The sequence below is a fragment of the Canis lupus genome, chromosome 21 (assembly GCF_011100685.1).
Source record: "Canis lupus familiaris isolate Mischka breed German Shepherd chromosome 21, alternate assembly UU_Cfam_GSD_1.0, whole genome shotgun sequence".
In the NCBI taxonomy this organism is placed as follows: domain Eukaryota; kingdom Metazoa; phylum Chordata; class Mammalia; order Carnivora; family Canidae; genus Canis; species Canis lupus.
Genome location: NC_049242.1, coordinates 37,852,288 through 37,865,094, shown reverse-complemented (window position 1 = coordinate 37,865,094; position 12,807 = coordinate 37,852,288). Strand labels below are relative to the sequence as shown.

Genomic DNA, 12,807 nt, shown 5'->3' with positions numbered 1-12,807 from the left:
AAAACTGAAAAAGACATTTATGTCCGAAATAATGGGCCTTTTGCTCTTTATGCGTGTAGGTGATCTCAGCCTATATTCTGGAAATGTGTTTTGAACTGTAAGTGATAACCGAGCTCTCCTGAGGACATGATGTTTTCTAAATGCCTGCCTGGTTTACTTTTTCATGGAAGGAATAATCCTGAGGCCTGGGTCCAACAGGGAAGAATGTTACCAAATGTGGCCTGAGACAACAGGGCTGGATGGAGAGTCCCAATTTTCCTCATCCTGTTTGCAAGGAGACCAGGTCATGGCACTGAAGACAACCTTGTGTATTTGTGGGCCAGGCAAATGCAGAGAAGTAAGTGGTGAAGCTGAGATCAGGTGAGTGAAGACCTGAACACAGTGAGGTGGGTGGAGAAGGTCAAGGGTAGTGTTTCAGTTCTGAAGCCACGAATGGGAAGTGGTGCCAGAGCACCTCTTTTACGTCAGCTGTTGAGAGAGGTTCTATTGCTTGGAGTAGACACCCACCACTCCAGGCTAACCACTGAAAATCAATAGGTACACAAGACATATTTGTATTCACTCTTTTAAATCCTTCCGTTTCATCTCAGGGCTGTCATAGTTTTTTATCCTTTCATTCTTCCTTCCATGGGTTCCTGTTTTTAAACTCCATTCTCTACGGTTCTAGGTTCCTTTGAATAAAACCTTTTTGGTTTTGTTTTAAGAGCTTTGTGAAGGCGAGCAATTTTGCCTTTTTTCCCCCTTTGTTCATGTAGTCTAGCCTGGAAACCAGGACTTTATGTTGGCCTAGATTTCCCAGGTCTCTAATCAACTCTGCATAAAGTGAAATAGCTTGCCAATGGGCATAATAATAATAATAATAATAATAAAATAATAGTGAGTACAGAACTAAGAAATGAGATTCAAAAATAAGAAGGAAAGTGATAGAGTCATAGGCTTTCTTGCAAAAATACCCACTCTGGCCAACTTAGAAGCACCCTTACCAATCAGTTAATACCATCTCTCCATGTGGAGAAAAGCAAAACCATTGGGAAATACTGCCTTCAAGTGTAAAGTTTGCTTTGTGTATTACCTTCTGGTTAAATTCCCATATATAAACAAACCTTTGAAAACCCATGATGAAAACAATGGCTGCCACTAGTAAGATTTCCAAGGGTCCTTTGAAAACATAGAGTAGATTTGTTTTTCTGGCACAACTACTTCAGAGAAGTTCACGCATGGTCATTTTATATCTCCCATATTTGCATTCTTGTTTGCTAAACGTAAGTCTTGTCAACGGGTTATTTTAAAAGTACTTTTTAAAGTTACCCACACCCTGAACAGCAGAACTGCTGTGTGTATACAAATGCTCTGGAAAGGCACAAGTCAGGTATTGGGTGTAGGCACAGGACAAACCGCATGGTCTGCCTTGGCAGCCGTGTCCTCACCTGCAAGCTGCCCACACACACTCCCTTCCAAACGGTGCCCTTCTGATGCCAATTGGCTGACTGAGCTACTCTGGGAGGAAGGCCTATGGGAGGGGAAGGGGGAGAAGGTGATGTGGATAAATATTTTATAAACTAAACTTTAAGCTTAAAATTTGATATATTCTTTCAAACAATTCACACCGTAAGTCCCATCCCTTAAAAACCTTGGACACTGAAGAGTTAAAAGGGTATGGAAGCTGGTGTAGCCTGGGGCTGTCATCCAAGGCCAGCAGAAAAGGCAGCAGGAAGGGTTTGGTTCTGGCTAGGCTACAGACAGGCCATCTGGATGCAGGGAAGGCCTAGAATGCCAGAAGCAGCTTTTCTTTTTGGTGTTAGGCTTCATTAAGTTCAGCCTGGGGAGAGTCTTTTTGGTTTAAGACCCAAACTGAGAGTCTTCTTTGAGTAGGGATTTGATATTTTGAATTTTATGTAGCAAACACCCATTACATATAGTCTTTGGTAACGAAAGTCACAAAAACATTGTACATGAGTAAGCATATTTTTAAAGAATGTAGACCAGACTCCTAGATTTATAAATACACAGAAACGATGTGTAGTCTTTAAACAATTTTGCTAGGAATAGATAAATCTGAATAGGTTGTCTGAAGAAAAATTGTTTTTTTATAGTCTCCCAGTCTGTGACTCCCATAAAGACTTATTTTATTGTTTTTCCTATAGTTCACCTGAAAAAGCAGCTTTACCCCACTGGAATTGCTTTTAGGTCTTTAAAATTACTTCCTTTCTTCATTTTTGTTTTGTATTTAATTATATTACGTTTGGCATAAAGCTGGCATGGGCCAGTTATAATTCCTTTCACAGGAAATTTTCTTTAGTAAAATTGAAAACAGAAAAAAAATGCTGCAGGGAAATTATAGCAACTTCCTACTCTATATCACTCATGAACATACACTCTTTTTGGAAACCACCCTCTTTAATTTAAAAGATATGATCTATTTTTCCCTAGCTATAGTAGTCAGCTTTAGATTTGTATGTGTTATTCTTAACAATTAAAGGAAAAGGTGAATGTAAATTCACTTGGACAAAACAAAACAGGAAAGAGAATATTATCCTTAAGAGAATTCTTACCTTAAGGAAGAGAAAATGCACGTATCTTTCTGGGCCGGAAGGGGGGTGGGTGCACTTTTTTTCTCTCCAAGGCATTAATTGCCACCTAGCAGTGGAGAAGGGAATTGCACACTAACTTTGGACTTCAATTCTAGAAAACATGGGTTTTTGTTTTTGTTTTAAGACTTTATTGATTAGAAAGAGAGAGAAGGGGGGGGGAGGGCAGAGGAACAAGCAGACTCCCTGGCTTAATCCCAGGACCTTGAGATCATGATCTGAGCCACCCAGGGACCCCTAAAAAACATTGGTTTTAAAGGGCAAGTTACTTTTTTTTTTTTTTTTAAAGATTTTATTTATTTGCGAGAGAGAGAGAAAGCATGAATGAAAGAAAGAGAGAGAACATGAGCAGAGGAAGAGGCAGAGGGAGAAGCAGACTTCCCACTGAGCAGGGAGCCCGATACAGGGCTCGATCCCAGGGCCCTGGGATCACAACCTGAGTTGAAGGCAGGTGCTTAACCAATGGAGCCACCCAGGTGAAGGCCATGTTACTTTTATGACCAATATATTTTTTTTTTCATGACCAATATTTAAAGAATTATTTGCCTACTGGTAGATTAGGGATTGAATTTTTTTGTCTCTTGTCATGAAGGAAGAAAAATAAATATAACAAATGAAAAACTTTGGCTTATTTATAAGAATGCTCTTTCCATCATAAAATGTCTTGCTGGGATGCTTAGGTGATTCAGTGGTTAAGCGTCTGCCTTCCAGCCCAGGGGGTGATCCTAGAGTCCCAGGATAGAGTCCCACGTCGGGCTCCCTGCATGGAGCCTGCTTCTCCCTCTGCCTGTGTCTCTGCCTCTCTCTCTGTGTGTCTCTCGTGAATAAATAAATAAATAATCTTTAAAAAAAAAACAAATAAAATGTCTTGCTTTTTTGTTTCTCAATGGTTACCCTTGCCACCTCAGCAATAGGCCAAAGGAAAAGAAATGCTGAAGTCACCCTGACACTAAAAAATGCTGGCTTTGGCTTATTAAAGGAAGAAATGTCTGTTTTTAATACAGAAAGTGGTTTCCCAAATAATCTCGGGGTGGATTTCTATAAAAACAAGATCAAAATGGATTTTATTTTGCTAGGACAATAAGGGGTCATTTATTTTGAAAATCATAAGATATCGTCCTATAAAGGATGAAATAATTTCCAGACCAAATGATTATTCAAAACTGTTTAAGAAGGACATCCTTATTTCAAACTTTACAAACCACGTGTTTACTTTTATAAAAGTCAGCCATACTGAATGCCAAAGTTTTAAAGGAGTCTCTTATTGTGTTTCATAGATCTTGGCAGCTAAATAAAAATAACTTATTTCTCCAAAGAAGACCTACAGATGGCCAACAGACATATGAAAAGATGCTCAATATCACTCATCATCAGGGAAATGCAAATCAAAACCACAAAGAGATTATCACCTCACACTTGTCAGAAAGGCTAAAATCAAAAACACAAGAAATAACAACTGTTGGTGAGGATGTGGAAAAAAAAGGAAACTTGTACACTGCTGGTGGGAATGCAAACTGGTGCAGCCACTGTAGAAGACAGTTTGGAAGTTCCTCAAAACATTAAATACAGAACTACCCTATAATACAGCAAAAAATTGCAGTACTGGGTATTTATCCAAAAAATACAAAAACATGAATTCAAAGGGATACATTCACTCCTATGTTTATTGCTGTATTATTTACAATAGCCAAACCATGGAAACCCAGTTCCATTGGACCCAAGTGTCCATTGACTGATGAATGAATGAAGATGTGGTATAGATATACAGTGGAATATTACTCAACCATCAAAAAGAATGAGATATTACCATTTGCAACAATGTGAATGGAGCTAAAGAGTATAATACTAAGCAAAATAAGTCAGTCAGTAAAAGATAAATATATATAATTTCACTCATAAGTAGAATTTAAAAAACAAATGAGCAAAGAGACAAACTTAGACTTTTAAAAAGATTTTATTTATTTGAGAGAGTGAGCAAGCGAGAGAGAGAGAATGAGTGAGAGAGGGGCAGAGGGAGAGGGAGAAGCAGACTCCTCATTGAGCAGGGAGCCCAACTAGAGGCTCAATCTGAGGACCCCAGGATCATGACCTGAGCCAAAGGCAGACACTTAACTGACTGAGCCACCCAGGTACCCCTAGACTCTTTTTTTTTTTAAATAACTAAGCCTTATACCCAACATTGTACTTGAACTCACAACCCCAAGATCAAGAGTTGCATGTTCTACCAACTGAGCCAGCCAACCAAGAAATAGACTCTTAACTATAGAGAACAAACTGATGGTTACCAAAGGGCAGGGGAGTAGGGGAGCTGGGTAAATTAGGTGATAGGGATTAAAGAGTAGATCTCTTGTGGTGAAAAATAAGTTACACTTTTAGCCAGGAACTTTATTTCAGCTTGTTACCTTTTGAAGTCCTCCTAAATTTTTAATTTTGCTTGAATCTCTTTTGAAAATGTTTATTTTATTTATTTATTTTTTAAGATTTTATTCATTTATTCATAGAGACATACAGAGAGAGAGAGAGGCAGAGACACTGGCAGAGGGAGGAGGCTCCATGCAGGGTGCCTGACATGGGACTCGATCCTGCATCTCCAGGATCATGCCCTGGGCTGAAGGTAGTGCTAAACCGCTGAGCCACCTGGGCTGCCCCATATTATTGCTATTTTATAGGTTTAAGTAACAACAACAAAACAAATGTTCAGAGAGGTGAAATAAAGCATTGAAGGTCTCACAATTTATAAGTAGCTAAGCTCAAATACAAAGCCAGTTCTGTCTTCATATTGGAGTGCCCAGTTCAATTCTTGGAACTCTTGTATCTGCTTTTCAGGCTATGGCTCTAAATACCTTCCCTAGGATGACTCCCAATTTTATTTTATTTTAGATTTTATTTTTAAGTAATCTCTACACCCAATGTAGGGCTCCAACTCACAACCTCAAGATCAAGAGTCACATGCTCTATCAAGTGAGCCAGCTAGGCGCCCTAGTGACTCCCAGTTTTAAATCTGCAGCCTCCATCTCTCCAGTGAACTCCAACTCATATGCCAACAAATTATGCCTTAACTCCACTCAGATGTGTAACAGACATCCCAAAGTTGAAATATACCATACTGCATCATCATCTTTCCCCAAAACCTGCTCCTCCTATCTCTTCTTCCTTGCACTTCATCGCAACTCCATTCTTCCATTTGCTCAGGTCAGTAACGTCAGCCATTTCTAAACCTCTTCTTTTACAAGCCACATCCAATCCACTAGCAAAGTACTGTTGGCTCTGTCTTCAACATATATGCAGAATCTAATTACTTCCTACCATGTCAGCATTACAACTCTGGTCTAAGCCATTATTGTCTCTCATTTGGATTACTGTAAGAGCCTTGATCTTGTTAGCCTGCTTGGCCCCCTATAATCTGTTCTCAATACAAGGGTCAGGATAATATCTTTTAAATGTCAGTCATGGGGCATCTGTCTGGCTCAGTTGGAAGAGCTTTGACCCTTGGTCATGAATTTGAGCCCCACAGTAGGTGTAGAGATTACTTAGAAATAAACTTAAAAAAATAAAATGTTAGTCATGATATTTCTGTATTCAAAACCCTCTAGTAGCCTTTTATGTCTCTCAAAGTCTTTACTGTAATCTGAAAGCCCTATACTGTCTGTAATCTCCATCCCATTTTCTCTCTGATTTCATCTCCTATTCTTCCTTTGGAATTTTTGTCTGTTTACTGAGGCATTTTTAGTATCTTAGTGAAAATGCTTAGCATTTAGTAAGATCAACACATATTTATTGAATGAATGAAAAATATCTGACTCCAGAAATTTCCAGTTTCATCATTCTCTTCTATGTGTATATTGGTGACTCTGTGAGTTGAAGGTGATTGGCTAGACTTGGAGAGGCTCTTCTATCAAAGCTTCACTGGTAGACCAACAGAAGAGACATTTGGTCTCTTGGGGTGTTAATGGTTTTCAGTTCCTCTAAGTATATGATGTAAGGACTTTGCTCAGGGTGCACCCTAATTTTTAACCAATAGTTGCAAAATTGATCAATAAGGGTAATTTAGTAAAAAGCACAGACCAGAAAAGTAGCCTATTTCTCTAATTTAAAGGCCATTGTTTGTTAGTTTAAGATTTTTTAGAACTAAATGAAAATAAATTCTAATAAGAGCCAAGTTGAAATTTTCCCATGGACATGTAACATTCATTGTTACCCAACTATCTAGATGACTTTCTGTAATAATTGCTTCATTTCTTGAAAAAAAATATTTCTAAACAACTCAAGTATGCCAATGGCTTTTGTACAGGCCTCACTTTTGGTAATACTGAGGGAGGGAAATTATAGAGTTTAGATAAGATTCTAAATTGTTACCCTTCTAAATTATGTCTATTAGTTCCAATTTTTTTTTTTTAATTTATTTATGATAGTCACAGAGAGAGAGAGAGAGAGGCAGAGACACAGGCAGAGGGAGAAGCAGGCCCCATGCACCGGAAGCCCGACGTGGGATTCGATCCTGGGTCTCCAGGATCGCGCCCTGGGCCAAAGGCAGGCGCTAAACCACTGCGCCACCCAGGGATCCCTAGTTCCAATTGTTCTATTCCAATCTTTAATTATTGCCAGAAGAGAATATTAGCTTCTGAATAAATAGAAAAAATAAAAAAGGTAGTAGTAGAACAGATAAGGTTGCCTTTAGAATGAGCTATCAGTTAAATGTCAGTTAAATAAATTATGATATGTTTGTATGATGGAGGATCCTACAGTTACATAGACATTTAAAAGCATGAAATGTGACATGAAATGTTTATGGTATAATGTTTAAATAAAAAAATCAGGGGAAAAATAAGCATTTATAATTTGATATAAATTTTTGTGGCAGGTTATTTTGTTAAGATTTTAATTCTACACGTTCTCCTATTCCCTTGCCCCTTGCCTCTGTTCAAGCAGGTATCCAGACCCCCATATTTTTGTGAGGCAAAAAGTAAGAGCTGCTTAGAGACAACATGGGCTCTTACTGTCTTTTGAAATGAGAAGGGGGGGAAAAAGACAGGAATGCCTTTGAAAGTGAGGTGAAAGAGAGATTCCTCAAGACTTAGAAGTCTGAAGCCCAAAGGTTGAGTGAGCAGCTAAGTCTTCTGTCTTGCTCTGTGACAGAGCCCAGGATGGTGGCAAAACCTCAAAGGAGAAGGCTGCACCTGGGTGCTGGGGCTGCCAGATTCACTCATTTGATTCCAGATTCTTGAGTTCCAAGGGCAGTAAAGGAATACTGGAGTCATCAGGCCAGAGGGAAGATGGCATAAACAGGAATCTCAACAGTAAATCAATGTGGACAGACAACTAAATAATTTCCAGGTACAGGGAGCCTGGGTGGCTCAGGTCATGATCTCAGAATCATGGCTCCCTGCTTGGTGGGGAGTCTGCTTCTCCCTCTCGCTCTGCCCCTCTCCCCAATTCGTGTACTCTCTTTCGCTCTCTCAAATAAATGAAAAATAAAACCATTAAATAATAATAACAATAATTGCCAGGTACTTCCACAATAGCTAAGGCCCTAGAAACTTCATAAAATCATAGGTGGAGAGGAAATGCTCAGTAACTGAGACTGACTTTTCCACCAGCATGGCAGGGTGGGAGTTCAGGGTTAGATTCAGGTTGATCTAAAGAAATGCAGTATTTATTTCTATGGAATGAGAGCCACACCTACAATACACATATGCATATTATAAATATTAGAAAATATATTCTCAGGGTAATTGTCCTCCTTTCTTTAGATACATATTGTAGGGGAAAAAAAATCACTAAAATTTTAACAGTGATTTTTCTCTACCTAGTGGATTATAAGGGATTTTGTTTCATACCGTTTGCATTTGAAAAAGTTTAATTAAATGCATATTCCTTTTATTATTGGAAAAAATTATAAAATCTTTATAATTTTACAACCAATGGTAAGCTGACTTTTTTCCCTTGTATATTTGAGCAGGTAAAAAAACAGGGAAGGGTATACATCATAACCTTAGTTTCTATTTTCCAGCTGTTTCAGACCTACCAATACTAACATTCTTAGAAGTATAATATAAACTCAACTTCAGGAAAAGAAAAAAAGTTTTTCTCACATTAAAAAAAAAAAAGTATTGTATACCTCCTGTACCCTGTAAAAATTTTAAATATTATTGAATCAGTCAGAGTCCCAGCAGGAAACAGATGGCACACTCAAAACGCACAACTGAAGAGAGTAAACTCAGAATGTAGGCAAGGAAATAGCAAGAGATGATATAGTATCACTGCCAAGTAGTTGTGGCCAAGGTGGAGAGAGGGAGGGTAATAAATACCCCCAGATCTCTTTCTCCCACTGCTTTAAAAAAAAAAAAAAAGATTTAATTTATTTATGAGAGACACAGAGAGAGGTAGAGACACAGGGAGAGGGAGAAGCAGGCTCCATGCAGGAAGCCTGATGCGAGACCCGATCTCAGAACTCCAGGATCACGCCCTGAGTCGAAGGCAAATGCTTAAGCACTGAGCCACCTAGGCATCCCTCTCCCACTGCTTTCAGATCTCCTGCTAGTGCCCTCTATCAGCTAAGCTCAACCAGAAGCCAGAGGGGAAAGTGACATTGCTAATATAATCCATAAAAGCTGAAGATAGAGGGGCAATGGAAACTATCTAGCACAGTAACATAAAGTAACATATACAAATTTGCTATAAATATTTCCAAATTTAGGAATAAAGAGATACAAACTTCTAGCTACAAAATAAGTCACAGGGATAAAAAGTACAGCATAGGGTATACAGTCAATAATACTGTAATAACTTTGTATGGTGGATAGGTGGTGACTATACTTACTGTGGTAAGCATTTTGTAACGTACATAATTGTCCGACATATATAATTGTCCAATAGCTATGTTGTACCTGGAATTAATATAATATTATATGTCAATTATACTTCAATTAATTTTTTTAAATAGAAAAAAATACTCCCAAATTTAAAGATTTTTATTAGAAGAGTATTGGAAAGACAGTTTTATACATTAACCTTTGGTAGTACGCAATATGTTTGGAATTATTACTACTAGTGCTAGTGTACTTTTATTCATTCTTAACTTTTTAAACTATATTGAGCATAGTTTGTAAAACACATTATATATATACATATATATATGTGTGTGTGTATATATGTGTGTGTATATATATATATATATATATATATATATAAAATATAGGCCCTGTCATCCATCTATTATGATTTAATAGATGGAGACAATATATAAACAAATAGGTGCAATTGTTATATGTGTGTAGCAGAGTGTTAAAATGAGACTTTATCTCACTTTTGTCTATGACTCTAAGAAAATAAATTATTCCCACATTCCATGGTAAAGTGGAAGACCACCAGAAGAGGAAATTGAAAAAATTGGGGGGGGAGGGGACTGCTTTTGCAACTCTTACTTGTCTATTGACTTCTAAGTCAAAAAAGGTTGAAGTTTAGATTTTGAGAGGGTTTTTAGTGTGCAACAGTTGACATTGCTTTGCCTCATCTTCATGCTCAGGCAGAGAGGCTTTAATGGAACTTTGATATATGGCCCTTCGAGCTGGAGATTCTGAGATCCACAGTGGATTAGTGTCAGGATCATATCTGAGGAAATCATTCATTCAATACTTACAGAGCACATCTCACTTGTACAGTGAACCAGTTACAGTTGCTATAGTACACAGGTCCTATTCTAGGCACAGGTGACTACAGCAGTGAATGAAACACATGAAAATCCCCTGCTTTTATGGAGCCAACATTTTAGGGGAATCTGGACAAGTAAAGATGACTAGCTAACTGCAGAGATGAATTTTGAGTTCGGTTAAAATCCATACTCCCAGAGATGTAAGGCAAAGCCACTCTGTGGATATTTGGATCAGATATGGGCTACTGAAGAAAGAGTCAAGTGGAAGAGTAGAGACTTCCATAGAAAGAAGCTTGAGGCATATAGCACAGATGCTAGCTACTGACATTGAGCTTATTGCCAGATTGCGAACATTTACCCAAGGGCAAGCAAGAGATGGCCAGGACTTGCTCATCAGTGTAAGGTGAGGCTAGAGGTGTTTTCAAAGAATGCATAAAGTAACAAGTGTCAATTGTAAACACCTGTTAAGCTCAGAGAGCATCCACCTTTAATTACAGAACTATATTAGCCATGTTAAGGGATCCCTGGGTGGCGCAGCGGTTTGGCGCCTGCCTTTGGCCCAGGGCGTGATCCCGGAGACCCGGGATCGAATCCCACGTCGGGCTCCCGGTGCATGGAGCCTGCTTCTCCCTCTGCCTGTGTCTTGCCTCCCTCTCTCTCTCTCTCTCTGTAACTATCATAAATAAATAAAAATTAAAAAAAAAAAAAAGAACTCTCTTGCCCTTCCCTCTGTTCCAACTTGGGAGAAATAAGGCAACCTACTTGTTGTCGGTAATGGGAAGGGGTATTAAAAAAGAAATTTTAGGTAGGGACACAGAAAGGAAGTCACCCATTCCCCTTTTATCATGGCAGGTTCAAGCTGGAGGGAAGAGGTAAATAAACTCCTAAAGATTTTATTATTATACTGAATGTATCAATTACTAGTATGAGGCTGTTGAATTGACTAGTTAGTACTTGTTATATTTGTGCCATGTTTCATTCAAGGAGCAGGGAGTCATTAACTCACTGGCATGGTTTTTGTTTTTTAAGAGAGAGAGTGCCAGGGCACATGCCCTGGGGGGAGTGAGAGAGGGGTCAAGGGAGAGGGAGAAAGGGAGAAAGAATCTTCAATAGGCTCCACACTCAGCACAGAGCTCTACTGTGGGCTTGATCTCAGAACCCTAAAACCATGACCCAAGCCAAAATCAAGAGTTGGATGCTCAACCAACTGAGCTACTCAGGTGCCCCATCCACTCGGTGTGTTTTAATATATGGGGGAAAATAATCAGTTATTTGCAGATTGCACCATACACATCTCACTTGTACAGAGAACCAATTACAGTTGCTAAACAGAGTAACATACTGAGATTTATATGCCCATAGGGAAAAAATTTCAACTTGGCTTTTATTTAGTATTTACTTTTTATCTCATTCTTAAAAAGCCTGATATAAACTAACCAATGGCCTTTAAATTGAAGAAGTAGTGCTACATTTCCTGATGTAGTCTTCTTACAAAATATCTTTACTGATCAATTTTTCAGCTCTTGGGTAAGGACCAAGATGTATATCCTAAGCCAAATCCACAAAACAAGCAGAGAGGAGCTCAAAGTCATATAAAAACTTCAGTAAGTGCTTAGGAACTTCAGTTTCAACAAAAAGGACAATCAATGGCCCTTCTGATGGCTCATAAGTGGAGCTTTGACAAGAGCCACTCTGCAGAGTCTAGACAATCACTGTTAATGAATAATGTATCACAAAGCCTCATACATTTGCTTAGGAGATAATAATCAAAAGGGCAAGTTTGAGAGTAAGAGATTCATCATTCTTTCATTAAACATATGTTTAGTGAGTGTCTATTATTATACCAGGCTTTGTTCTTTTTTTTTTTTTAAGATTTTATTTATTTATTCATGAAAGACACAGAGAGAGAGAGAGGCAGAAATACAGGCAGAGGGAGACGCAGGCTCCCCACAAGGAGTCTGACATGGGACTCCATCCCAGGCCCCCAGGATCACCCCTCCAGACTCACCCCCACCCGCCCACCCCCGGGCTCAAGGCAGCCCTAAACTGCTAAGCCATTCAGGCTCAGGCTTTGTTCTAAGCACTAGAAATACCTCAGCAAATAAAAAATTCCTATCCTTGAGTGTTTATGTGATTCCCTGTTACATATTTACAGTATTCCCATGTTGCCCCTCCCCCCAACTTTTACTTGACTTAGCCTCATTGGGTTTCTTTTCTTTGTATTCAACAGATTCCTTCCAGAAAAGTAACATGGTAACAAGGGGTTAACTTCCTAATGGAAGGGAACTCCTAAAATCAATGAGAAAATGACTAATAAAAATAGAGAAAAAAATTATTTTTTCCATTATAATAGCCATCTTTATTTGTAAAAATCCAGATATAAAATGTATTCGCTCAGTCTTTCCAAGTTTTTCTTTTTACAAAAACAAAAAGGCACATGAAAACCATCCCCACTGTCATTCCCATAGACGATGTTTTTCAGGCAGCCCTCCCCCCTCCCCCCCATATAGCTACATGCTAAGTGACAATTCACTAAAGCAACATAAATAGTCAAGAAGTACATGAAAA

At 38.6% G+C, this 12,807-nt stretch overlaps 1 long non-coding RNA gene across 2 annotated transcripts in view; it reads right to left on the bottom strand.

Moving 5' to 3' along the window:
- LOC111091601 overlaps positions 1 to 12,807 on the bottom strand; it is a 51,948-nt gene that overhangs the window by 35,825 nt on the left and 3,316 nt on the right. Inside the window, exons 3-4 of one of the 2 annotated variants that reach the window (XR_005375776.1) lie at positions 9,409 to 9,475; positions 2,553 to 2,637 (exon numbers count right to left, since the gene is read on the bottom strand). This is a non-coding gene — a long non-coding RNA (uncharacterized LOC111091601). The remainder of the gene's footprint in view (positions 1 to 2,552; positions 2,638 to 9,408; positions 9,476 to 12,807) is intronic. The other variant, XR_005375775.1, reaches the window with a different exon arrangement.